Here is a 21726-nt window from a genome sequence, read left to right on the forward strand (position 1 = left end):
AGGATCAACGGAGAGATGTGGGGAGGATGAGCTCTGTTCTTAATAATTTGTATGTTCATAATAAATATTATGGGAGAATGTGCTTACTATGAGGTGAATGACTAGCATGAATGAACAACTTAAAAGATGGTTTTGGAAGGGATGGGACTTTATTATTATTATTTTTTGCCTGGTGCCAGCCCTGTCATTGAGCTATGGACCATCCCTGTCTGTTTAATGCAGGTGGTGTGTCTGGCATGCAGATGGAATGTTTTAATCAATGTATCTGTACTGTGCTGTCTACCATGTTTGGTTGTTCTTTCCCAACATTAAACAGTGCCTAGCTGGTGACTTAAAAGGAAGGTGAGATCCCATTGTTAGGGGTGGGTTAAGTATATAAGGGATTGGTCTCAGACAGTGGATGATTGGAGTTGGGCACCATCTCTTGGTACTCGTGTCTGTTTTGGGAAGCTGTGGTGATGGAAGAAGGAACATCAGCTCCGGAACCAGGCACGTGTCAAGTTAAGTCCTGGTTCCTTCATTTATAGCTGTGTAACCTTAGACATATTACTTTACCTCTCTGAAAAGTGGAATAACACCACACTTTCTGTTGGCTGCCTCCTGATCTTTTCTTTTTTTTTTAAGTTAAAGATTTTATTTATTTATTTGAGAGAGAGACAGAGCAGATGCAGGGAGAGGGGCAGAAGGGGAAGGAGAGGACAAGCAGACTCCCTGCTGAGTGAGGGCCTGACTCAGGGCTTGATCTCAGAACCCCAAGATCATGACCTGGGCTGAAGTCAGATGCTTAACCAACTGAAACACCCAGGTACCCCTGATCTTTGCTTTTTAATCTTGACTTTTGATGTTATTATTTTAAAAAATATTTTATTTATTCATGAGAGATACAGAGAGAAAGACAGAAACATAAGCAGAGGGAGAAGCAGGCTCCTCTCAGGGAGCCCCATGCAGGACTTGATCTCAGGACCCCGGGATCATGACCTGAGCCAAAGGCAGATGCTCAACCACTGAGCCACCCAGGTGCCCTGACTTTTAATGTCCTTCTATACACTTGATCATTGCATTTGGCTTTCTTCGCTTGAAATGGGATCCAAATCTGATAGACTGCACGCCCATTATGATAAACTCCTGTAATGTTGCCCACTCGCTATTACTTCCCAGCCCAATGGGACTCAAATGGAAGGGCCTGAGCTTTCTTCTTGGCAATTACAGTCATCACTATTAATAAGCTTTTGTCACCTGGGCATGTCACGATGATAGCTTGTCCTGAGTGGGACTAGTATCAGCACAATTAATCAGTAATTCTGTGCAATGACAGAGATCCTCGATCCTCTCCACTCTAGGGATGTCCTCTTGAGTAGGCTGTTTATTCTGTTCCATGAAGGGCCACCACTCATTCGTGTATTCATGTTTATCCTGAATGGGGCTGCTGCCCATACTCCCTGCCTTTTCTCCAGCCCCAGACTAGAAAGCACAAAAAGAAATCCTAAGGTTCTCTTTTAGTTTCTTCTTTAAGGGACATCAATGGGACATAAGTCCCAACCACACAAATTCTTTTCTCTTGAGGCTCTGCCCTGGTATCTTTTGCTTCCAAGGACAAGGGTCTTTCTATGTAGAAAATAGTCTGAGAGTCTTGGTAGCACAAATGCTACTTCCCTCTGAAGACTCCAAATGGCTGCCTTTGCAACCCCTTCACTATTCCTACAAGGATCTTCCACCATCAGATCTGTGCTGTCTTCCCCGAAGAGATGGAAGGTGGGATTAGATCCATCCTGGATGCCTCTGCCCTATGCTGTCCTTTGCTATTGGCCCCTCCTTGTGAGTTGAGTCTGGAGAGGGGAGACAGTGGTTGGAGTGGGGCTGGGAGGGGGGTATGCAGGTCACAGAGTATGAGTGACAGCCACAGGTGTTAGAGGCTGTTATGACTCTCATGGTCTCATTTGCAGACCACTCACACAGCTGGACTCAGTTCACATCTCTAATAATACCAAGCGACAAAGGGAAAATATGCAACTTTGTCGAGCACTAATGCATGCCGGGGGTTTTATGTGTTACCTCCTTTATTTATAACAGAAACTCTTCATGCAAATTATTACATCCTTAATTTTTAAAAACCCACTTTATGAGGCACAATTGACATACAAAAGACTGCATATTTAATGTATACAATTTGATGACTTTGGAGGTAAATAGGCATCCGTGGAACTATTGCTACAATCTGTGCTGTGGACATATCCATCACATCTACAGGTATCCTGCCCTCTTTATTAACTATTATTATTGCTATTATATTCTGTGATGAGAACACTCAATGTAAGATCTACTCTAGCACATTTTTAAGTACAAAATATGGTATTGCTAACTATAGGCTCTACATGGTACAGATCTCTAGGACATACTCAAACTTTGTACCTTTTAATTCATACCTCCCTTAATAACCCCTGGCAATCACCATTCCACTCTGCTTATAGCAGTTGGCTTATTTTAAGTTCCCAAGTGGTTTCCACCAGATCATACATGGAAGTTCTGCATTCCCCTTCAAGGACACCTGACTATAAGACACAGGGTCAGCCCGATGACTTGCATTGTCTCCTGTTTGATGGAAAACACAGATTACCCTACTTGGGTGTCATCAGGAGAGAGTCATGGAAAGCATTTACAGATGAGGAAGTGGGTGCTCTTTGGCTGTGAGTGGGAGAACAGGGCCAGGACACTGAGTCTTTTGATTACAAGTCCAGCCACTGAGTGTCACATGGAGGGAAAGGAGGAAGACACTTGCCTGTGTTACTCTAGAAACATCATAGAACTGTGAGGGGAGTTGTAGAGGGCCAGATTTCTGGGTGAACAAACAGGAAGAATGAATTCCTAATAGTTATCCATGGGGTCTGCCACCACCTGGTGAGCTACATTGAGGAGGTAAGTGGAGAGACTGGGCCTGGCCACTCATGATGGAAAGTTGGCCAACCAGCTCTAAGTGACTGTGACTCTTGAAGTTCCAGAGCATCTTGCTTCTCTTCATGGAATCGTGGCTTATCCTACACTAAAGCCAAGATCTAGAATCATGCCTCCGAGTTCCAAGTGCCTCACCATTGCAAGGGATACCATAAAGAATTCAATTACTGCTCTCTGGTGTGAATCACCCAAGGATTCCAAGTGATTTGCCTATTGATTCTCTGCATTTGGCAACAACCTCTCTGCTCTGTGGGATGTGATTTTAACTTCAAACCTTATCACAGGGAATCTACTATTTTGTTTAAAAGACCCATGAATTCATAAAATTGGATAATACTGCCCTGGAACACACAATCCCAGACCCCTTTCTGGCCAAAGGAAAAAAAGTGGGTAACACCATTAGCTGTTAACATTTTCCTTAAATCTACCCTCTTCTCAGCTCTCATGCCTACAACTCAATGCTCCCAGATCAGACGTGTGTTTTTCAAATGAAATTGCAGTTAATGTAATGGTGGAAAATATTTACATTTATGCCCCAAATCCAAAAAGCCACAAAACTTTATTTCTCCTTTTGTAGTTTCAATATTTAATTAGTGATGAAGCACCAGAAACCTGTAGGGAAAACACACCCCATTATTTTTTAAGTTATAGTATATTTACAACCCATTTCCACCTGCTCCCTTTGTCTCCACCTGTCTCTGCTGCGCACAGATTCGTCTCAGCTGTCCCCTCAGGAATACAGCTGTGTCATCGCATACCGTGGCATCCTAATATTTCATACTAAGCTTTAAACCAATTAGGAATGACTACTGACTGTGCTGACTCATGGGAAGAGAAGGGGATAATGTGTCCTTCAGGTAATGAACTTCTTTGGGGACTTAACACATATTTCATTTTTTAGCACTGTTGGTTTTCCCTTGTCACATTTCTGTGCATGTGGCTTCATTTTGCTTCATCGTGCCAGGGGGATTATGTAGGGATTAATATTTGCCAAGTAACCAAGCTTATATTAATAATGGCATGAACTAAACTGATGCACAGTGGGATTATTGGGCCAACCTCTGAGGCCTCATGGATATTCTGGAGGTGGCAGAGGAAGTCATGGCTGGTGGGACCCATTTAAAGGCGGCAGCCTCAACTGAGCTCCAGCCGACTGTGATATGTAGAAACCAGAACTTTTTTTGTAGGACTTTATTTATTTATATGAGAGAGAGAGGGAGAGAGAGAGAGAGAGAGAGAGAGAGAATGCATGAGCAGAGGGGAGGGACAGAGAGAGAGAGAAGCAGACCCCTTGCTGAGCAGGAAGCCTGATTTGAGGCTTGATTCTAGGACCCTGGGATCATTACCTGAGCTGAAGGCAGATGACTGATAGCCCCCCACTCCTGCCAGGTACCCCTTTAGATGTGAACTTCCCCTATTTAAAAATGGAGGCACTATACAAATGAAACTACCACCTTCTGGATGACAACTACAGCTGGCTTTCACCTGTCAGTTTGCAGCGGACTAAATAAATCTACCCACTTTTTTTTTTTTTTTTTCTCCTAGAGGGTAGATAGGTGCATTACAGCATGCATAGACTTTCTTTAGGGTTTCCTAAGATTTTGCCACTTGCCCATCCTAGTCCAGTGAAGGACTTGGTTCCGGACTCCCTGTCCGTGTGGTAAAAGCCCAAGGTGGAGGGCTGGCCAGCTAGGAACAGGCTGGGTCAGAACCCTGGTGGGAACTAGAAGTGTCCACATACCAGTGACATGGGATGAATCTGACTCTATTTGATTAGAGGGAAGGATTCTGGCTCCTGGTGGTGGTTGGGTCTGGAACAATTTCTGTGTCTCTGTTGGGGCCATGATAGAGCAGGGACCTGTAGCCCACCTCAGAAGAGTAGCAAGGCTCAGGCAGCTGGGCTGGAGGATTCTTGTCCGATTCTTGTCCTAGGAACTTTTCCCATGCTGCATCTCATTGAGCCACACAGCAACCTGATAAGGTGGTTATTGCTGTTTTGCCAAAGATGAAGTTGAAGGTCTGAGAATTTTTGCAGTCAGTAAGTGGTTGAGCTGGGGCCTGAATCAGGATCATTTGATAGTAAGGCAAGTGGTCCATGCCCTTCCCCCCCCAGAACTCAGGGTGAGGCCCCCTTGCCTCTTTGCCCAGGAATAAAGCATGACAAATGGCATGAAATCTATGGCTTTCACCTAATTTTTAGGACCCCAAATTTTATAATGGGAATTTGACCTCATATTTGCATCTATACCCACATACGAAGAGCTTTATTCTCTTGATTGGCATAAAAAAGGACCCCAGGAGAAGTTCATTCCCAGCCCAAGTAATCTGTGTTGAAATAGGATGTTAACAGAAACCTTTACCCTGCATTGCCCGCTCCTCAGTCATTAACAGCCTCGAGTTTCAACAGGGCAGGTCTTAATTCTTCAACAGAGATTTCTTTGCTCCACTAAGTTCAATCCATGTTGGAGCTATTAAAATGTCTTCCTAGTGCTTAGCTTGAAATTACCTCCTTTTACAAATTTTCCCGTTACGTAGATCTATAGCCCTTTGAAAAATGAATTGCTTTTCGTGGTGGTGGAAGAATGTCTGTGCTTTTAATATCATTATGCAATGGATCTTGATTCATCAGGATTAGAACTTTCTAGCTCAAAGCTAGACTACCAGTAAATAAAAATAGACTTTGTGCCTAATTCCCACCTCTATAAAAATCCAGTGAAATGCAGATAATGGGAGCAAGGAGCAGTGCCTGAGCCCAAGAACCTGGAAGGTTTAAGTGAGGTACTTACTATTCATCTGGCATTCATTGCAATAACATCAATCTTACCAAATTCTCTTGATATTAATGTAGATGCTCTGCATTTAATATATACTTCCATTGGAATTTCATTATAATTGAGCACTAAATGATGTCCACTTATGGTAAAGTGGTTCCAGAATTTTTTGTAATAAATGGATTTTAGTAGAATCCCAGATTCTTTGCTGAGTCTATATTAGACTTTTTATGCTCTAATTGTCATTGACTGTCTTTACTGTATTATTTCCAGACAGTTCATAATTTCCTCTGCTGAACAAATGGTGATTTGTGAGCAAAGTAAGACACGGACTGGGGTATGTGGTACCATTGATTTTTTTTAATTGCTCATTTGGAAAATATCTTTTAAAATCATTTGAATCATCTTTGTTAGTGTCATTATTAATGGCTGAGGGGGAGCTCATTAGGGGAGCGACTGGTAGAGTAACAATGATAGCAAAAATTTATTGAGTGCTCACTATGTGCTAGACAGCCTGCAAAGGTAAATGCTTTACATTCCTTATCTCATTGGAACCCCACAACTATTCTGTAGGTCTGATTAACATTTGTATTTTAGTCAAGTGGGCAGGAGAAGATAAGGACTTTCTGTGAGATCATACAGCTAGAAAGGGGCAGAGTGGAGATTGAATTCATATCTACCTCGCTTCAGGCCTCAAAGTCTGTGCTGTTAGCCACCATACCAGATGGTTTGTGGAATAGAACCCCTGTAAGTAGATGGAGCAAACCATGAGATTCCTGGACCCGTAAGAAATTCCTGTGGTTTTTTTTTTTTTTTTTGGTCATAAATAGCTATACATAACTACGATAACTTGAAAACTATCTCTATGATTAAGATATAGTTTTTCTCCCCCCCCACCCCTTACTCTCAGGGATGGTTGGGAGCTTACGTTTTGGGGGAATAGATATTCTGATAACTAGAAACACAGTGATAACATGAAGTGAATAACCAGTACACCAAATTGTACTACTGCATTTGTTTACATGGAAGCAGCTTGAGCAGACATAAAATAGTGGCTAGTTCATCCCAGGGTTAGAGCATGTGGTTGTTATGGCTGAGGCTAAAAGCTCTGTATGGTTCAGAGTCCTCATGCTGTTCATGCTGACTCAGCTGTCCCATCCCAGCTCTGACCCTACCCAGCCAATGGCCTTGGGGATGCATTGTGACTTCTTTCATCTGAAAAATGAAGAGATTGGGTTGAATTCAAGACTTTCAAATTAATTAATTAATTAATTAATTAACTTTTTAAAGATTTTATTTATTTATTTGAGGGAGAGAGAGTGTGTACAAGAGACAGTGAGAGAGAGCACAAGCAGAAGGGGAGGGGCAGAGGGAAAAGCACACTCCCCACTGAGCAGGGACCCCCCCCTAGTGTGGGGCTTGATCCCTGGACTCAGGATCATGAACTGAGTTGAAGGCAAATGCTTAACCGACTGAACCACCCAGGCTTCCCTAGACTTTCAAATGTATTTAGATTTTGGCATTACAAACCTTTTTTACAAAGAAATAGTATGCAGAAATCTGTGTAAACAGATGAAAGTGAAACATCTCTGATTGAAGTGAGCACTACTCCTTCCCTATTCTAGGTTGGAACTTCTTGGACCTCCCCATCCTGGGGCCCAGAGCCCTTGAGACTCTACCAGCTATCTTGGGATAAGCCTAGGAAACTTCTGGACCAGTTGCTTCCCAAAGATCCTGCTAACTGACACTTCCAAATCTGCTTTGTCTGGATATGGAGCACACCCAGAGTAATTCGTCTGCTTTAATTTGTGAGCCCTGGGAACTGAGTCACTGGTAAATTTTCTTTTGCCATGGTGGCTGGCTCTCAAACTACTGGTGTACTTAGGGCAAGGGTATGGAACACTAAGGCATGCATTTTGGATTAACCACATTTTATGTTCCCATCATTCATTTTTTTTCCTCTACTTCTGAGGCATGTAACCGGGCATTTGACACAATTCTGAAAACCACCTGAACTCTCTTTTTTTGAGTAAGGTGGGTTAGGAAATGAGCCAGTCAACACATAAAACTAAATATTTTTTTAAAAAATATTTATTTATTTATTTATTTATTTATTTATTTATTTATTTAAGAGGGGGGAAGCATGAGTAGGAGACACAGGGGGAAAGAATCTCAAATAGACTCTGCACTGAGCACAGGCCCCATGTGGAGCTTTGATCTCACCACCCTGAGATTATGACCTGAGCCCAAACCAGGAGTTGGACGCTTAACTGACTGTGACACCCAGGCACCCCCCTCTCCCAATCTTTTCGGATTCTGTGCCCAAAATGTGTTATTAACATCTACAAATTTTGCATCCTGGAGGTCAACTGTCACTTGCTCATTGTCACATCAACCACCCTTGTTGTCACCCTTGTCACACCTGTACCCTGCCTTTACCACAGTTAGCACAGCTTATGATTATCAACTTGTGTGATCCTTTGCTTCAGCATGGAGCTGACTCTGGGCTGCAAGCTCTCCAAGGGCAAGGAGCATACCCATAGTGCTCACCGTCTTATACTAAGTACCTAACCCAGTTCCTGACATGGGGAAGATATGCAACATATAGTTCTAGAATGAATTAATGTTGAAATCCTTTTTATTTGAGTGTAGTCTAACCAGGTAGCCATTCATTAAAAGTGAAGCTCTGGAACCCAGTTACTTGATTCAAATCCAGGCTCAACCAGTTACTTATTGTGTATTCTTGGAAGTCACTGAAATCTTTTATGGCTCAGTTTCCTCCTCTGTAAAGCAGGACTGATAATAGTATCTATTTCATAGGGTTTGTATAAGAAATAATGAGAAAACATATATACTTAGTGTAGTGCCTGGTATATAGGTAAACCTCCACAATTTTTAGATTCCTATTTTTATACAATTTATTTTCCTGGTGGAATACACAATCCTATAGAGGAGAGACACATAAATTGATGATTATAATATAACATGATGAATCCAAAAATTTGACTCAGTTTAACTGGGATTCTGCTGAAGTCCAGTGGAAGAAATCGAGAATGGAATGACTAATAATGAATACCAATTAGTTGCTTATTTATTTATTCATTTTATGAGTAATTTATTTATGACTAATAAATGACTAATTTATTCATTTATGCTAGCCCTGGGCTAGATATAGGGACATGGGGGAAAATGTGGCAATGTTCTTATCATTCGAGTATTTACAAAATCAGACTAGGGAGAAAAAATAGTAATAAATAAACTTGATGTTGTATAATACATACTTTAATCAGAGCAACATTAAGATCTTCATGTCCTTAAGCTCTGAAAGATTGTGATTTCACCTTCACTTTCCCTTCTCACAGGAATTCTGAATGAAATCAATACTAAACTGTAAAATATATAAGGAAGGCTAACACATTCTGACTTTTCTTGTGATGACTACTCTGATACTATTCTGGAATGCTGTTCTTAAATATCATTGCAGGCCCCTGTTTTCTTGGTGACTTACACTTACACTGGATGTGCCTATGGGTACTCAACACGGAGCATGGGTATGAGTGCATGGCACTAACCATGGTGGGCATGAGTTCAGAGCACGCTGGGAACTCTGGAGTCTTTTTATCACCTGTGGGTGCTTGCTCACCCTATAACCTCCTGGCTTGTCATCCACAAAGTAGACCCTACGTGAGCTAGTGGTATTGTTATATCCCCAGAACACCACTCAGGTGCTCTTCTGGCCAGCTTGTTTCTTGGGCCATTTTTCTGCTCTGGGCCATCACCACACATAATGCTGAAGTAGAAAAATTGTGTTTTGGTAACTCTTGGGATTCCTCTCTTTCCATCTCTTATATAATTTTCTTTAAGATGTTTTCTAGTTGTTGTTTTGAAGTTGCTTCAAGTGCGTACACATGCACACATGTTCATCTTAAAGAGGCAAAGACTCTTGGGCAGAACCATGTTGCCCCACTTTCACCCTTGGTTCATTGCAATGCAGTGCACTCTGCTAGGTACTAGGCATAGATGATTAATGAGACATGTATGTACTACTCTCTTGGGGTGACATGTACTCTGATCTTAGGTGAAATAGCTAAAAGGAGGCAGTGACACACTCTGCCCTGGGAACTGGAGAACATTTGTGGGACCCTGAATGAGAAGGAGTTCTTCGGGCAGAGAAGGAGTTTGTGTGTAAGTGTTGTGGAAGGCAGGGTTTTTGTGTGTGCATGCATAGGATTATGTGTATGTGTCTGTGTGTTGTGGGGAGTGTTGTGTGAGTGTGGGAAGGTTTTGTGTGTGTATATTGTTGTATATTTTCATGATTTGTCAGGAGGTTATATGTGTGCTAAGGGGTTGTGTGTATGTATATAGGGATTGTGGTTCATATGGGGGATTATGGGTGTTGGGGGAGAATCAATATATGTACGGTGGGTTGTGTGGGTGTAGTATTGTGGGGGATGTGAGACAGCTATGTGTGTGTGTAGGGGTTGTGTATACATATATGGGGTTGTGTGTGGGCATTTTGGGGGGTTTGTGTGCAAGGGAGCTATATAAGAGAGTATGTGGTGGAGAGTGTGTGTGGAGGGGAGCTGTGGCTGTATGTGGGTGGCTGTTGGCAGGCATGGGTAGATACACTTAAGATAAAAGACACATATGGCCAGAAAATAGAACAGTGGAAAGCCCAGCTCATTGGAGGATAGTGAATCTTTAAGAGAGGAAGCTGGAAAAAACTGAGTTGGGGTCAAATGAACCCCATTTAGGGTCGGGGCCATACTAAGGTGTTTGGAGTTGACCCTGTCAAGTTACAAAGCCAAGTGGACATAGAGTAGGTCCTCAGTCAACCATTACTGAATGGTTGCAGGAAACAGATGAACCCCTAGAGACTTAGTGGGAGGCTGCCATTGCCACTTAAGACTCCACGGTAGGAAAAAGCAGTTCTTTATTGTTAATGCCAACACCTCAGATAATATACTTTTTATCTCTGCTCATAATGGTCATGTAGATAAATTCCATAAATCAAGTCTCAGCAGTAAAAAGGTTAATAAGTTTATGCTGTATAATTGAAAGCCATATTGGTGATTAAAAGGATTTTATATATCAGTTTTCTGGGTCACCAACTAATTATTTTCAATGGCCAGTCATAAAACACAGTGCGATGGCTGGCTAGACACTGCAAACTGTCAGATGTTAAATCATGTAGAAAGGACTACACAGCAGGTTACCTTAAGTTGGCTGGTCTTCCCCTTGGGATGGGATACCACTGAAATCTCTGTTTTTTTTTTTTTTTTTTTTTTTTTTTTTGTGCCAGTCCTACATGATGCTTTTGGGTCCTCTTCCACCCAAAAGAAGGAAGTTAGACAGCATCCCCTCCCTCCCCCAAATTTAAAGTACATGTTTAGCTCTTAGGACCCCAGGGTAGCAGCAATCACTCACGTTTGCCTTTGGCCGTAGTAATGTTAAGCAGTTTCTTCTACAGCAAGAGCAAGACCATGGCAGTATGGCACATACTTGGCCATCCTTGCTCATAATGGAGGATTCAAAAAGGAAGGGAAAAGTGTAGCCATGGTGCAAATTAACATTTACTGATCCCTTAAAATGTTCCTGGAGCAGTGCTTTGAGATTTATATTCACTAGAGGCCACTAAATTGTATAGTGTCAACCCAAGTTTAAGGACGTGAAAACAAGCTTAGAAAGTGTGGGTGAGGGGCGCTTGAGTGGCTCAGCCAGTGAAGCATCTGCCTTCGGCTCAGGGTCCTGGGATCAAGCCCTGTACTGGGCTCCCTGCTCAGCGGAAGTCTGCTTCTCCTTCTCCCTTTGCTTGCCACTTCCCCTGCTTGTGTTGCTCAATCTCTCTGTCGAATAAAATAAATAAAATCTTAAAGAAAAAAGAACATGTGGGTGAATTGCCCAAGATCACGGCTATTAAGTGGCATGGGCCAGCTTTCAGGCTTGGGTCTGTCTGACCCCACTCTCAAGTGATTCCACTATTGAGTTATGCATTTCTTATTTCTGGTTTCATGGAGTTCCGTCTGAAGGCACGACCACAACATGAAGGTAAAATGTTCATGGTTGGTTCTGACCTCGATTTGAGAGATTTGGAGGTGGTAGAAGCCAGGTTGATGCATTGCATAAAACACACATTGTGTTCTAGAGAAATCGTGTCGCTGGTATAGTGCAAGGTGGAGTAAGTGCCGAGATTATCTGTCTCTGGCTTTGGAAGTTGCATAAAGGTAGATGGGAATGAGACCGAGAGGAGTCAGAAGAGGAGGGGCATTTGTTTCCACTCCAGGTATTATTCCTTAAGAATGGGCCTGATGCATTGCTGAGCCAAAATGTCACACCTCTAGAGTTTGTTCAAAGATAAATATATTTATAGGTTTTATATCAGTAAAGAAATTACTGTAAATGTAAGCATGAATTAGTTGGCTTGAACCTGGAAAAATTTGCTAGATACACTGGTTAACTTGTTTTCTTTTAACACTTGAATGTGTCAGATTTTGCTCCATTCAAAGGAGAGAAGCTAAGGTTGGAAACCTTCTGGTAGTTGAAATCTTTCACTTGGTTCCTCTAGTTCTTTGTCAGGTTCTGGCTTTACCTAGTAAAATAGGCAGTGTTGAGTCATGACTGTGCGCATGTGCATGTGCATTCATAAAGCCAGGGGGAGGGAAGATTTGTAAAATTATTCTCTTGAAGGTCTGCTAATAACAGATGAATCAGAAAGTTTGAACTACTCGGTTGCTTTCTTCAAAGGCAGATGATTTGCAGATGAAATAAAGAATGAAAATTGGAAGGTGAATAGTTTAGTCGTTTAAAGAATAGCCAAGAACATCCAGCGTGGTGATGAGTGGTTTAATACATGTATTTGATAGATATGGTAATCAAATCACCAAGTAAAGGAGACAATCTGAAAATGCCACTGAGACTGGACATTCCCAGAACTCTCCGTGTGCTTGGTAATTAAACCCAGGTGCTTAGAAAGACTGACCTAACAGTGACTTGCTGTTCCCATCTCCCATCAGTGGTAGTGAAATGGAGCAGCCTCAATTCCTTCCTTGTGGAAGGAGATGTGATTAACCTGATAACCCAAGGGGAAGTCTCAGAAATGTGCATGGAGAAAAGGCAAATGACTCTTTGTGGGGTCAGGGTGGAAGGGTTGGCCATGCAGGAAAGAATTGGGTTTCTCATGTTGCAGGGATTCTTCAAACGTCCACTGTGACAAGAGCATTCCAAAGATGACAGCTCTCTTGGCTTCCCTGCCATATTTTAGCAAGAAATATTGGGAAGAGGGTGAGGAGAGGGAGGTGAGTGGGGGCAGACTTGAAAGCAAAGAGAGAAAAGGGGAGAGCGTGGCACACATACTCCCATAAATATGAAAACAAATGGGCTTCAGATGGCTTGAGGCACAAATGACATTTCTCTTTAATGGGAAGCACACTTTGAATAAAACCAAGCAAGCATCATCCATCATCTCTCCTCCTGATGTGCCTTAACAATCAGTATGTGTGAGGGCATCTGGGACTTATGCAGGGCTTGTGGGCTAGAGCTGTAGTTGGGAGATGAGGCTTTTCTGGGCTCCAGGAACACAGAGCTGGGTGCCCAGAGGTGATGAGGTCAGAAGGAAGCCAAGGCTGCGATGTACCATCAAGGGTCTCCGTGGTAGACTGCTTCTTACAGGAGAAATCCATCTCTGTCATGGGTATGCCATCCCTGACAGCTCACTGTCACCCTAACGGGGAGGTGGTAGAAAGGAAGGCAAGAACAGGGTTTGAGTTATGCCCTGAAAGGCTATAAAAATGGTGTACATTTGCTCTGGCTCATTCTTTCCCTGCAAGGCCTAGAGCTTCCCTGATAGGCTTTTCCTATCTCCATCCTTTCCCTAAACAAAAAGTTTTATGCCTTGTTGCTTGCTCTCAGCTTATCTGATGGACACAACCGGTCTGGCATGAAAACCCCAATTAATTGGTTCATCTGATATTATCACATAATGGGCTATGATCTTAACAGAGCCTGTTGGGAAACAGCACCCTGATGCAAGGATGGGCTTGGATGGAGGAATTGCAAACACTGTGTGGGCAGGGCAGGAATTAGCATGAGGTGTGTGAGGCACTTTCAGAGGGCACAAAATTGGAGTGGTTAAAACAAACAAACAAACAAACAAACAACCCCCCCTATTGGTTAAGACAAAGAATACTTTATTATAGTATTTTTTATAAATAAAAAATAATGCAAGAAGTCCATGATGAACAAAATGGCACAATTTTAAATACAGAACACATGGGCCTGAATTAAGGTGAGTCAGTGGAGCACTGACTCTCAGGGTTATGCAAGTGAATGATTGAATCTTGTATTTCAAATTTCAAAATTTTGTTCATAAGGAGTGGGGTTTATGAGGCTATGTGATGGGCCAGTGCCTTCGCTTTTAGTTCTGTCTCAGCCTTCTTCTGCAGTCCAGCTATGATTCTCTTTCTGAATTCATATCATTTCTTTGCAATAATTTTTTTTTGGCTTAAGCTGGGTTGAGTGAGATTTTGTTTCTGGCAACCAGGAATCCCTAATATAGAAATAAATACTCACTTCTTTCCCTTCATGGAGCCCTGTCAGAGAATCTTGTCTTCTAGATTCAATCTTCTATTTCAAGTTTTAAAGAGCAATTTTTTAACAATAATAAGGATTTCCTTTTAAAATATATTACTTGTAATCTCATCAATCAAATACAATAGTTTTCTTTTTTACATGTTCCCTTAAAAGATCTAATCACAGTTTTACATGGTTACAGTGATAATGAACATATAATTTTGTATTCTGGTTTTTTAAAATTCTTTTTATTCGTATACCAATGGTTTTCCATGTTGTTACATGTCAATGGCTCTAGGCCATTCCATTGAGTTTTACGTTCCGTGTTTTACTTATTAAATCTCTTATTGTTAAACTTATAAACTGTCTCCAATTTTCCATATAATAATGTGAAAATGAATATGTTCATCCCCATAGATTTTGTTTCTCCAGTTATTTCTTTAAATTATGCTCCCAGAAGTCTGATTTCTGAGCCAAAGTCCCTTGTTATACTTCTTAATATATAATTTGCATTGCCATATAATTTTTAACAGCACTTAGAATTTATAATGAAAACAAAAGAATTTGAACCAAAAGAAACTTTACACATAAGCTACCACATTTCAGATTTAAGTAGGAGTGGGGGAAATAATCATCTTTAAAATTTGATTTATTTATGATATTGTTCAGTTTTAAAATTGAGCCTCAATTATATTTTTACCTCTCACTTGCAGTAGAGCCTTATGGTTGCACTAACTACTTTTTTTCCTCTCCAGTTAATTTTGCAAACTGGAGGAGCAATAATATTTTATGGTTTCTTTATAAGAATATATATTCTCATGATAACCAAATAGTCATCTAAGTTGCAAATTTAAATTGGAACTCTAACATACGTGGCAGATATCTGATGCGAAAATACTTATTTTTAAAGGTAACAATATTAATGTCATGACTCCAAGAGAGAACTAAAATCTTCTGTTTCAACTGTGGGCGTATGCAACAATCCCAATATCCCCTCTACTCTTCAGGAATTAAATATATGCAAATGAAAATCCAAAGACATATTTCACATTTCTGTGCTTTATTTTCACTGGAGCTTTTAAGACTATTTTAAAACAAACAGTAGAGACAAAAAAAGGACCTCCCACCCCAAAAGGCTCCATTTTCCCAGATCTAGTTAATAACCGAACTAGTGATAAAGCAAATATTCCTTACATGTGGGCCATTGTCTCTCTGTAAAAGAATTCTATCAACATTCCCCCAACACCAACATTTCAAAACATTAAACTCATTCTCAACATAGATAAACAAGACGGAGATAGAAAGCTCAAGCGTGACCATTGAGAGGTCAAAGTCTTAAAAGCAAATCTGATTCTGGCTACATCCCTTCATGGAAATACTTTCATCAGCCACAGCATTAGGTCAACAGCTTTAAAGTCCAAGCTGCCTTTCAGAAGAAGAGTTTTCTGGGTAGACCTAAAAACAGGAAGCAAATGAAAGGAAGAAATGTGGCAGATCACAGTAGCTAGGGCTGATGAGGGAAAAATCTAACTCCTAAAATAGATAACTCTGGAGATACACAGTATCTTGAGATTCACCTGTAGAATAACCCTTTCATCTTGTAAATGAAGAATCAAAGATCCCATGGCTTGCCCAAAGTCAGATGGCTAGATTATCCAACACTAAGGCTACTCTTTAGCTCTATGGAATTCTGTGCACTGTTACTTCATTTTATTACCATGTCACTGATAATAACATTCCTTCTGGTGGCATGCCTCCATTCCAGTCCCTCTTCCTCCTGTGTTAGCCACATCTCTGTCTTGGGAATCAACTAGGGGAGTTCCCCATTCCAAGTAGTGCCATGGCCATTGGGCTACTAATATTGAGCAAAACGGTAAATTCTCTTTCTGCCCCAAATTCTCATTCTCTGTTCTGTCAGGCTGGGACCTCCACCACCACTTACAAATATAGTCTCTGTTTCTCTTAGCACAGATTCTCCAGAGAACATTTGAACATTTGTTGTTGGGCTCCATCCAGCTTGTGATTTCATTCTCTTTAGATTAGGTTTCTTTCTTTCTTTTTCTTTCTTTCTTCTTTCTTTCTTTCTTTCTTTCTTTCTTTCTTTCTTTCTTTCTTTCTTTCTTCTTTTTTTGTCTGGAGGGAGGGATGTAGCTTTCTTTTGATCGTGCGTTGGCGTGATTCATTGTGTATTGCTGATCGTGATTCTTCGTCTTATTTATTGCCTTCTTCTGCGTCTTCTTCCTTCTTCATTCTTCCTTCCGTATTCTTCCTTCCTTGTTTCTTTCTTTCTCTTTCTTTCTTTCTTTCTTTCTTTCTTTCTTTCTTTCTTTCTTTCTTTCTTTCTTCTTTCTTTCTTTCTTCTTTCTAAATTTTTTATTGGTGTTCAATTTGCCAACATACAGAATAACACCCAGTGCTCATCCCGTCAAGTGCCCCCCTCAGTGCCCGCCACCCATTCACCCCCACCCCCCTCCCCTCTCCCCCCTCCCCTTCTACCACCCCTAGTTCATTTCCCAGAGTTAGGAGTCTTTATGTTCTGTCTCCTTTTCTGATATTTCCTACCCATTTCTTCTCCCTTCCCTTCTATTCCCTTTCACTATTATTTATATTCCCCAAATGAATGAGAACATATTACTCAGCCATTAGAAATGACAAATACCCACCATTTACTTCAACGTGGATGGAACTGGAGGGTATTATGCTGAGTGAAAATAGATTCGGTTTCTATCTTGGTTTCTTCCAAAGGGGCTGCAGAGCAGTTCCACAGAATGGGCAGCTGTCTGGACAGGTAGTCTTAAAACTGAGCATCATTTTGGGGTTCAGTATTTTGATAGATAGAAGGTCATGGGAAGGAAAAAATTCAGTGAGGTGTTTCCATGAAGAAACTTTCAAGAGTGGGCTACCTTCAAAGGAATGAACAGCATTAAGGGGACCAGACCAGAAATGTTGATACACCCTGAGTTTGGCAACAGCGGGGAGCTGCTGCCACCAGAGGGCAAAGTGGAAAATGAAGGAAATAATGTTATATAACCTGGTGAAAAATGGTGCCCTGGAAGAAAGATCACTTGACAAAGCCACAGCCATGGAGGATGCTAATTGTGTCCAGAGATGCTGCACTGATTCAGGGAGGACATGAAGAAGAAATACTCCTGTCTCTCTGTCTCTGTCTCTCTTGTCTCTCTGTCTTTCTCTCTCTCACCATCCTCCTTTTCTGGCATTGGCCAAACTCAAAGGGAAGTCAGCCACCAAAAGAGCGGGGAGTGTGGTTCATCAGGGTTAATCTCTAGGGGCACAGAGCAGAACAGAGAATGGACTGGGGGAATAAAAGGAAAAATCTTGGCAACTTTTTTGTCAATGGGTCTTCTCATATAGTATTTGAAACAGTTTCATGGAGTGGTTAAGGAGACTGAGTACCTTGGCCAGGTGCATCAAATTTTTTCTGAGGTAAGGCAGTTTATCCATCCATAAACTTGCCCAAGGTCACAGATCTAGAGTGTCACTGGGATGTGAACATGTCTGTGTCACCACAAAGATAATAGTATCGAACACGGAGTATGCAGATAGTATTCAGGCACCATGCTAAGGCAGTCACAATCTTTAACTCATTTAATCTTTATGGCCCTGAGGCCTGAATATCATCACAACCTGGGGGTGCCAGGCCTGGGGTGCTCCATCTTCAGGAGGTCCTTGGTAGGTACTAACAGTCATGAGAAGTCCTTTTTTTTAATTAAAGATTTTATTTATTTATTCATGAGAGACACAGACAGAGAGGCAGAGAAGCAGAGGGAGAAGCAGGCTCCCTGTGGGGAGCCCAATATGGGACTCTGGGGTCACGCCCTGAGCCAAAGGCAGACACTCAACCACTGAGCCACCCAGGCATCCTGAGATGTCTTCTTTATGGAGAAATAATGATTTGAAATGACATTTTCCTTGATCCTTAGAACCATCCCACAAGGAGGGTGCTGCCCCCATCTCACAGGTAGTGGAATTCAGGTTTGATAGATGTGTAGCTCAAAAAAAACTCACATGATACTAAGGCACAGCCAGTGTGTGAGACACTTGGACTGACTGTAATATCTGCCCTCTTTGCTTTAATTCACACATCACACTTTCTCATCCACCTTCAAATCAATTAAAGAGCTTGAAAAGAAACCTTGTCATTTGTTCCTGAAAGTCAGCGTGGAACCATTATGTTGTGCCTTTGGCAATTCCTGTCTCGTCTCCTTATCCAGACTTGTAGCATGAAACCTCCTGTCTCTTTTTGTCCTGTCAGAAGAGGGTAATTGGAAAAAGTAAATGAAAGAGGGAATGAACAAATGAACAAATGAGTAATATGTATATAGCATACATATTCTCATTCTGACTCTATGAAATCCATAATTTCAACTCTTTATTGTCTCATTAAAACCCTGAGATGGGTGGTTATTCCCCTTTTACTGAACATCAGGTTGCTGGAGATGAAAGCTGCATGGTTGCAATTTAGTTTTCCTTGTGCTTTGCAAATTGCCTCCACTAGCTTTTCAGATGGTGGAAGCTGAAAAAATATGCAGCAGAAATTTAATAGACTTGTTTATTTGGTGTGTCAGGAACTGGACAGAACCCTTTGAGGGTTTATAATCTGAGAATTGGATATTACATCCTGTAAACTAATGGGGCCATGCGAACTGGTCCAGGATCAAATGGCCAATGCTTGAAAGGCTGAGTCCTTTCTCCTTGACCGAAGAATGGTCCACTTTCAGCAGGGAAATTGTCCTCTTAAATTAGTGTTCAAATTTGGGGGTGTGTGTGGGGAGCCAGGAGGGAGAAATGGAAGATGTGCTCAGCCAACCACATCACCTGAACTCGTTCTAGTGACCAGGAGGGTGGCCAATGGGCACTTTTTTCACTAGGCAGGCATTATTACCAGGGTAGTGCTTCCTTAACTTCATGTCCATATAATTCGCCTGGCCATTCACCAGATTTTGACTAAATCTGAGATGTGCCCTGAATTTCTTCACTTCTTATAAGTTTCCAGGTGGTGCTGACATTGCTGGTCCAAGGGTCTAGAGGGACAAGGCCCTAGAATGTCCATTTATCCTATTGCTGTAGGGCTCTCATTATGAGGTCAGTGAATTATAAGTAGCTGTACTTGGGGGCAGGGCTAATCTTCTTCAAGAGTGTATGATGTCATGAAAGGTAAGGCCATTGTCACTGTCCTTGTTGGAATCATCATTGTTATTACTGTTTGTTGAAGATCTCAATCAGGGCAAAATGCTTGCAAGCCCCAGAAACTTGCTCAAAGAGGTTCATATAGAAAGAAAATTGATTGTAAGATATACAAAGCCCTTAGAACCCAATTACAGCCCTATGAGACTGAGGCAAGAAAGAGCAATTTCTCTATCTTTGCTTCCTGCTGTACATCTTACTTAACTGCTTCCACATGGCCCATCAAGATGAGAGCAGACATGATGTGGAAATGGATTGTGACCTGTGACCTGAACCTGGTGGTTTAGAAGCTAGACTTGGACCCTAGTAGGCACAGTCTGAACTCTGTCATGGTGTTTTCCCTCTATCAGCACTAATGTCTTCATCGGTAGAGGGTAGGGGGGTGCAGAGCGGGGCATCATACTTGCTTGAGATGTTGTGAGGATTAACTAAGATAAATGCTGGGCACAGTGCCTGGCACACAGACAGTTACTTTTAAAAAATATTTTATTTAAATTAAATTTGTCAACATACAGTAAAATACCCCTGACGGCTTTTTTTAATTACTAAATTTAAAAACTATAAAGACAGTGAGATTAATTATTATGGGGAGACAGTGTCTTACAGGATATTAGAAAAGCCTTGGCATTTGGAATCTGAGAGCCTTGGTTTTGGATCCCAGCTACACACCTACGGCTATGGTTTGGGTGTACCTCTTAATGTCCCTGAACCCCATTTAAAAAAAATCACTTGTTGCTTCATGGAGATGGGAAGGATTAAATGAGATAATGGGTGATGACACATTAATTAAAAATAAAAAGTACTATTCTAGAGTAACTTTTCCTGTCCTCTGATAGCTAGGAAGGTAGGACTGGCTTAGACAAAAATTGAATAGAGAAGATTGCCACCCTTCAGCAATACTGTTAACTTAAAAGAAAGACAGATTTCGAAAAGGAGGAGAAGCAAAGTTTTGGCTAACTGCAGCCCCAATCCGCTTAGCGATTATCTTCATCAGTCTAAATTCTAGTGCCTCCAGCAAAACATCATACCCTTTGTTAATTGTAACTTGAGTGGTCTCCTGAGGGGCCTCTCCTCTCCTGCACTCCTGTAAATCAGTGTGTCTGCCTGCGTCTGTCTCTACATCCTTTGAAAAAGACTGTAAAAAAGACCCACAAAAGGAAAACCGAGTACCTTTCAACTTTTTTCTCACTTTCTAATTCTTAAGTTTCATTGAACATTAAAAGTTTTTATGGGTAGTGAGGAAAGGCATTTTGCCACTTGAAGCTAAGGTGTGATCCAAATTACAGGAGACTCCATTTCCAAAGTGGTATTTAGTGAGTTTCACACATATCTTTTTTACAGGACATTTGCACTGGTGCAGAGGGGTGGAAAAAGCGACAGCAGCTCTCTGGTAACTTGCCCTTGCAGCCCAGGTGTGGTCACAGTGTAGCCTGGCGGGTTCTTTCCTTCAATCCCTTTCCTTCATGCCTTACTAAACAATAACGAGATGCTTTTTCATGCATGAATGGGCTGCAGTCCACTTGCTTCCAGAAGCTCCTCTCTGCCCCACCCTGCCTCCGCCCGTGTGTACAGGTGACTAGCATCCGGAGGCACACAGAGGGCCTGTCTCAGTGGGCACATACAATGTTTGTGTTCAACTGTCTATGGGGTTGCCTGTGAGGCCTTGGCATTTTAATTATACTACTGTCTTAGCATTTTGCTCTGCATTGGGTGAAAATGAATCATGTCCAGGTTGAAATCTAGACTCTTTCTTTTCTCTTTGTCTCTCTCCACTGTCATTAATGCTTGCAAGACTTTGGTCATGAAAGCCAGAGAGAGCTTCCATTTTCCAAAGGATAAGAACAAACAAACCAGCAGAATCACTTCGTTATTTAGCAGAAAGGGAAGCAGTAGTATTGACACGCAGATAACATTTCTAAAAATCCCATAGATTTGAGGGTCATGAGCTAATTAATACCTGCAAAGTCATGCATTGAGGAATTAGAGATGTGTGAACCTTCCTCTCTTTCTTCTTGGAAGCGGTGTCTTTTTTTGCCTAGGGCATAACCATCTGGTTAATCTGGTCAATAATTTAAAGTTGTTTTTTGTTTTGTTTTGTTTTTGTTTTTGTTTTTGTTTTTTTTTTAAATTTGAAGGCTGATTTCTAGTTTGATTTTTTTAAAACATCTGTCAAATTAGCTAGATAATCACCTAATTGGTACTTTTCCTAAGTAGATCCAACCTGAATGTAGAA

At 41.4% G+C, this 21726-nt stretch overlaps 2 long non-coding RNA genes across 2 annotated transcripts; one reads left to right on the plus strand and one right to left on the minus strand.

Annotated features, from left to right (window-relative positions):
• The first annotated feature begins 2960 nt into the window (after positions 1–2960).
• Positions 2961–7865, plus strand: LOC111095362. Its single transcript, XR_005356346.1, has 4 exons — positions 2961–3335; positions 3661–3806; positions 5994–6057; positions 7346–7865. It is a non-coding gene; the product is annotated as an uncharacterized LOC111095362 (long non-coding RNA).
• A 5244-nt stretch (positions 7866–13109) lies between these two features.
• LOC111095363 lies at positions 13110–15996 on the minus strand. The gene is made up of 2 exons (XR_005356347.1): positions 15866–15996; positions 13110–13440 (listed from the first exon to the last, which is right to left on the minus strand). It is a non-coding gene; the product is annotated as an uncharacterized LOC111095363 (long non-coding RNA).
• Between the last annotated feature and the right edge of the window lie 5730 nt (positions 15997–21726).

Source organism: Canis lupus, chromosome 3 (assembly GCF_011100685.1).
Source record: "Canis lupus familiaris isolate Mischka breed German Shepherd chromosome 3, alternate assembly UU_Cfam_GSD_1.0, whole genome shotgun sequence".
NCBI lineage: Eukaryota > Metazoa > Chordata > Mammalia > Carnivora > Canidae > Canis > Canis lupus.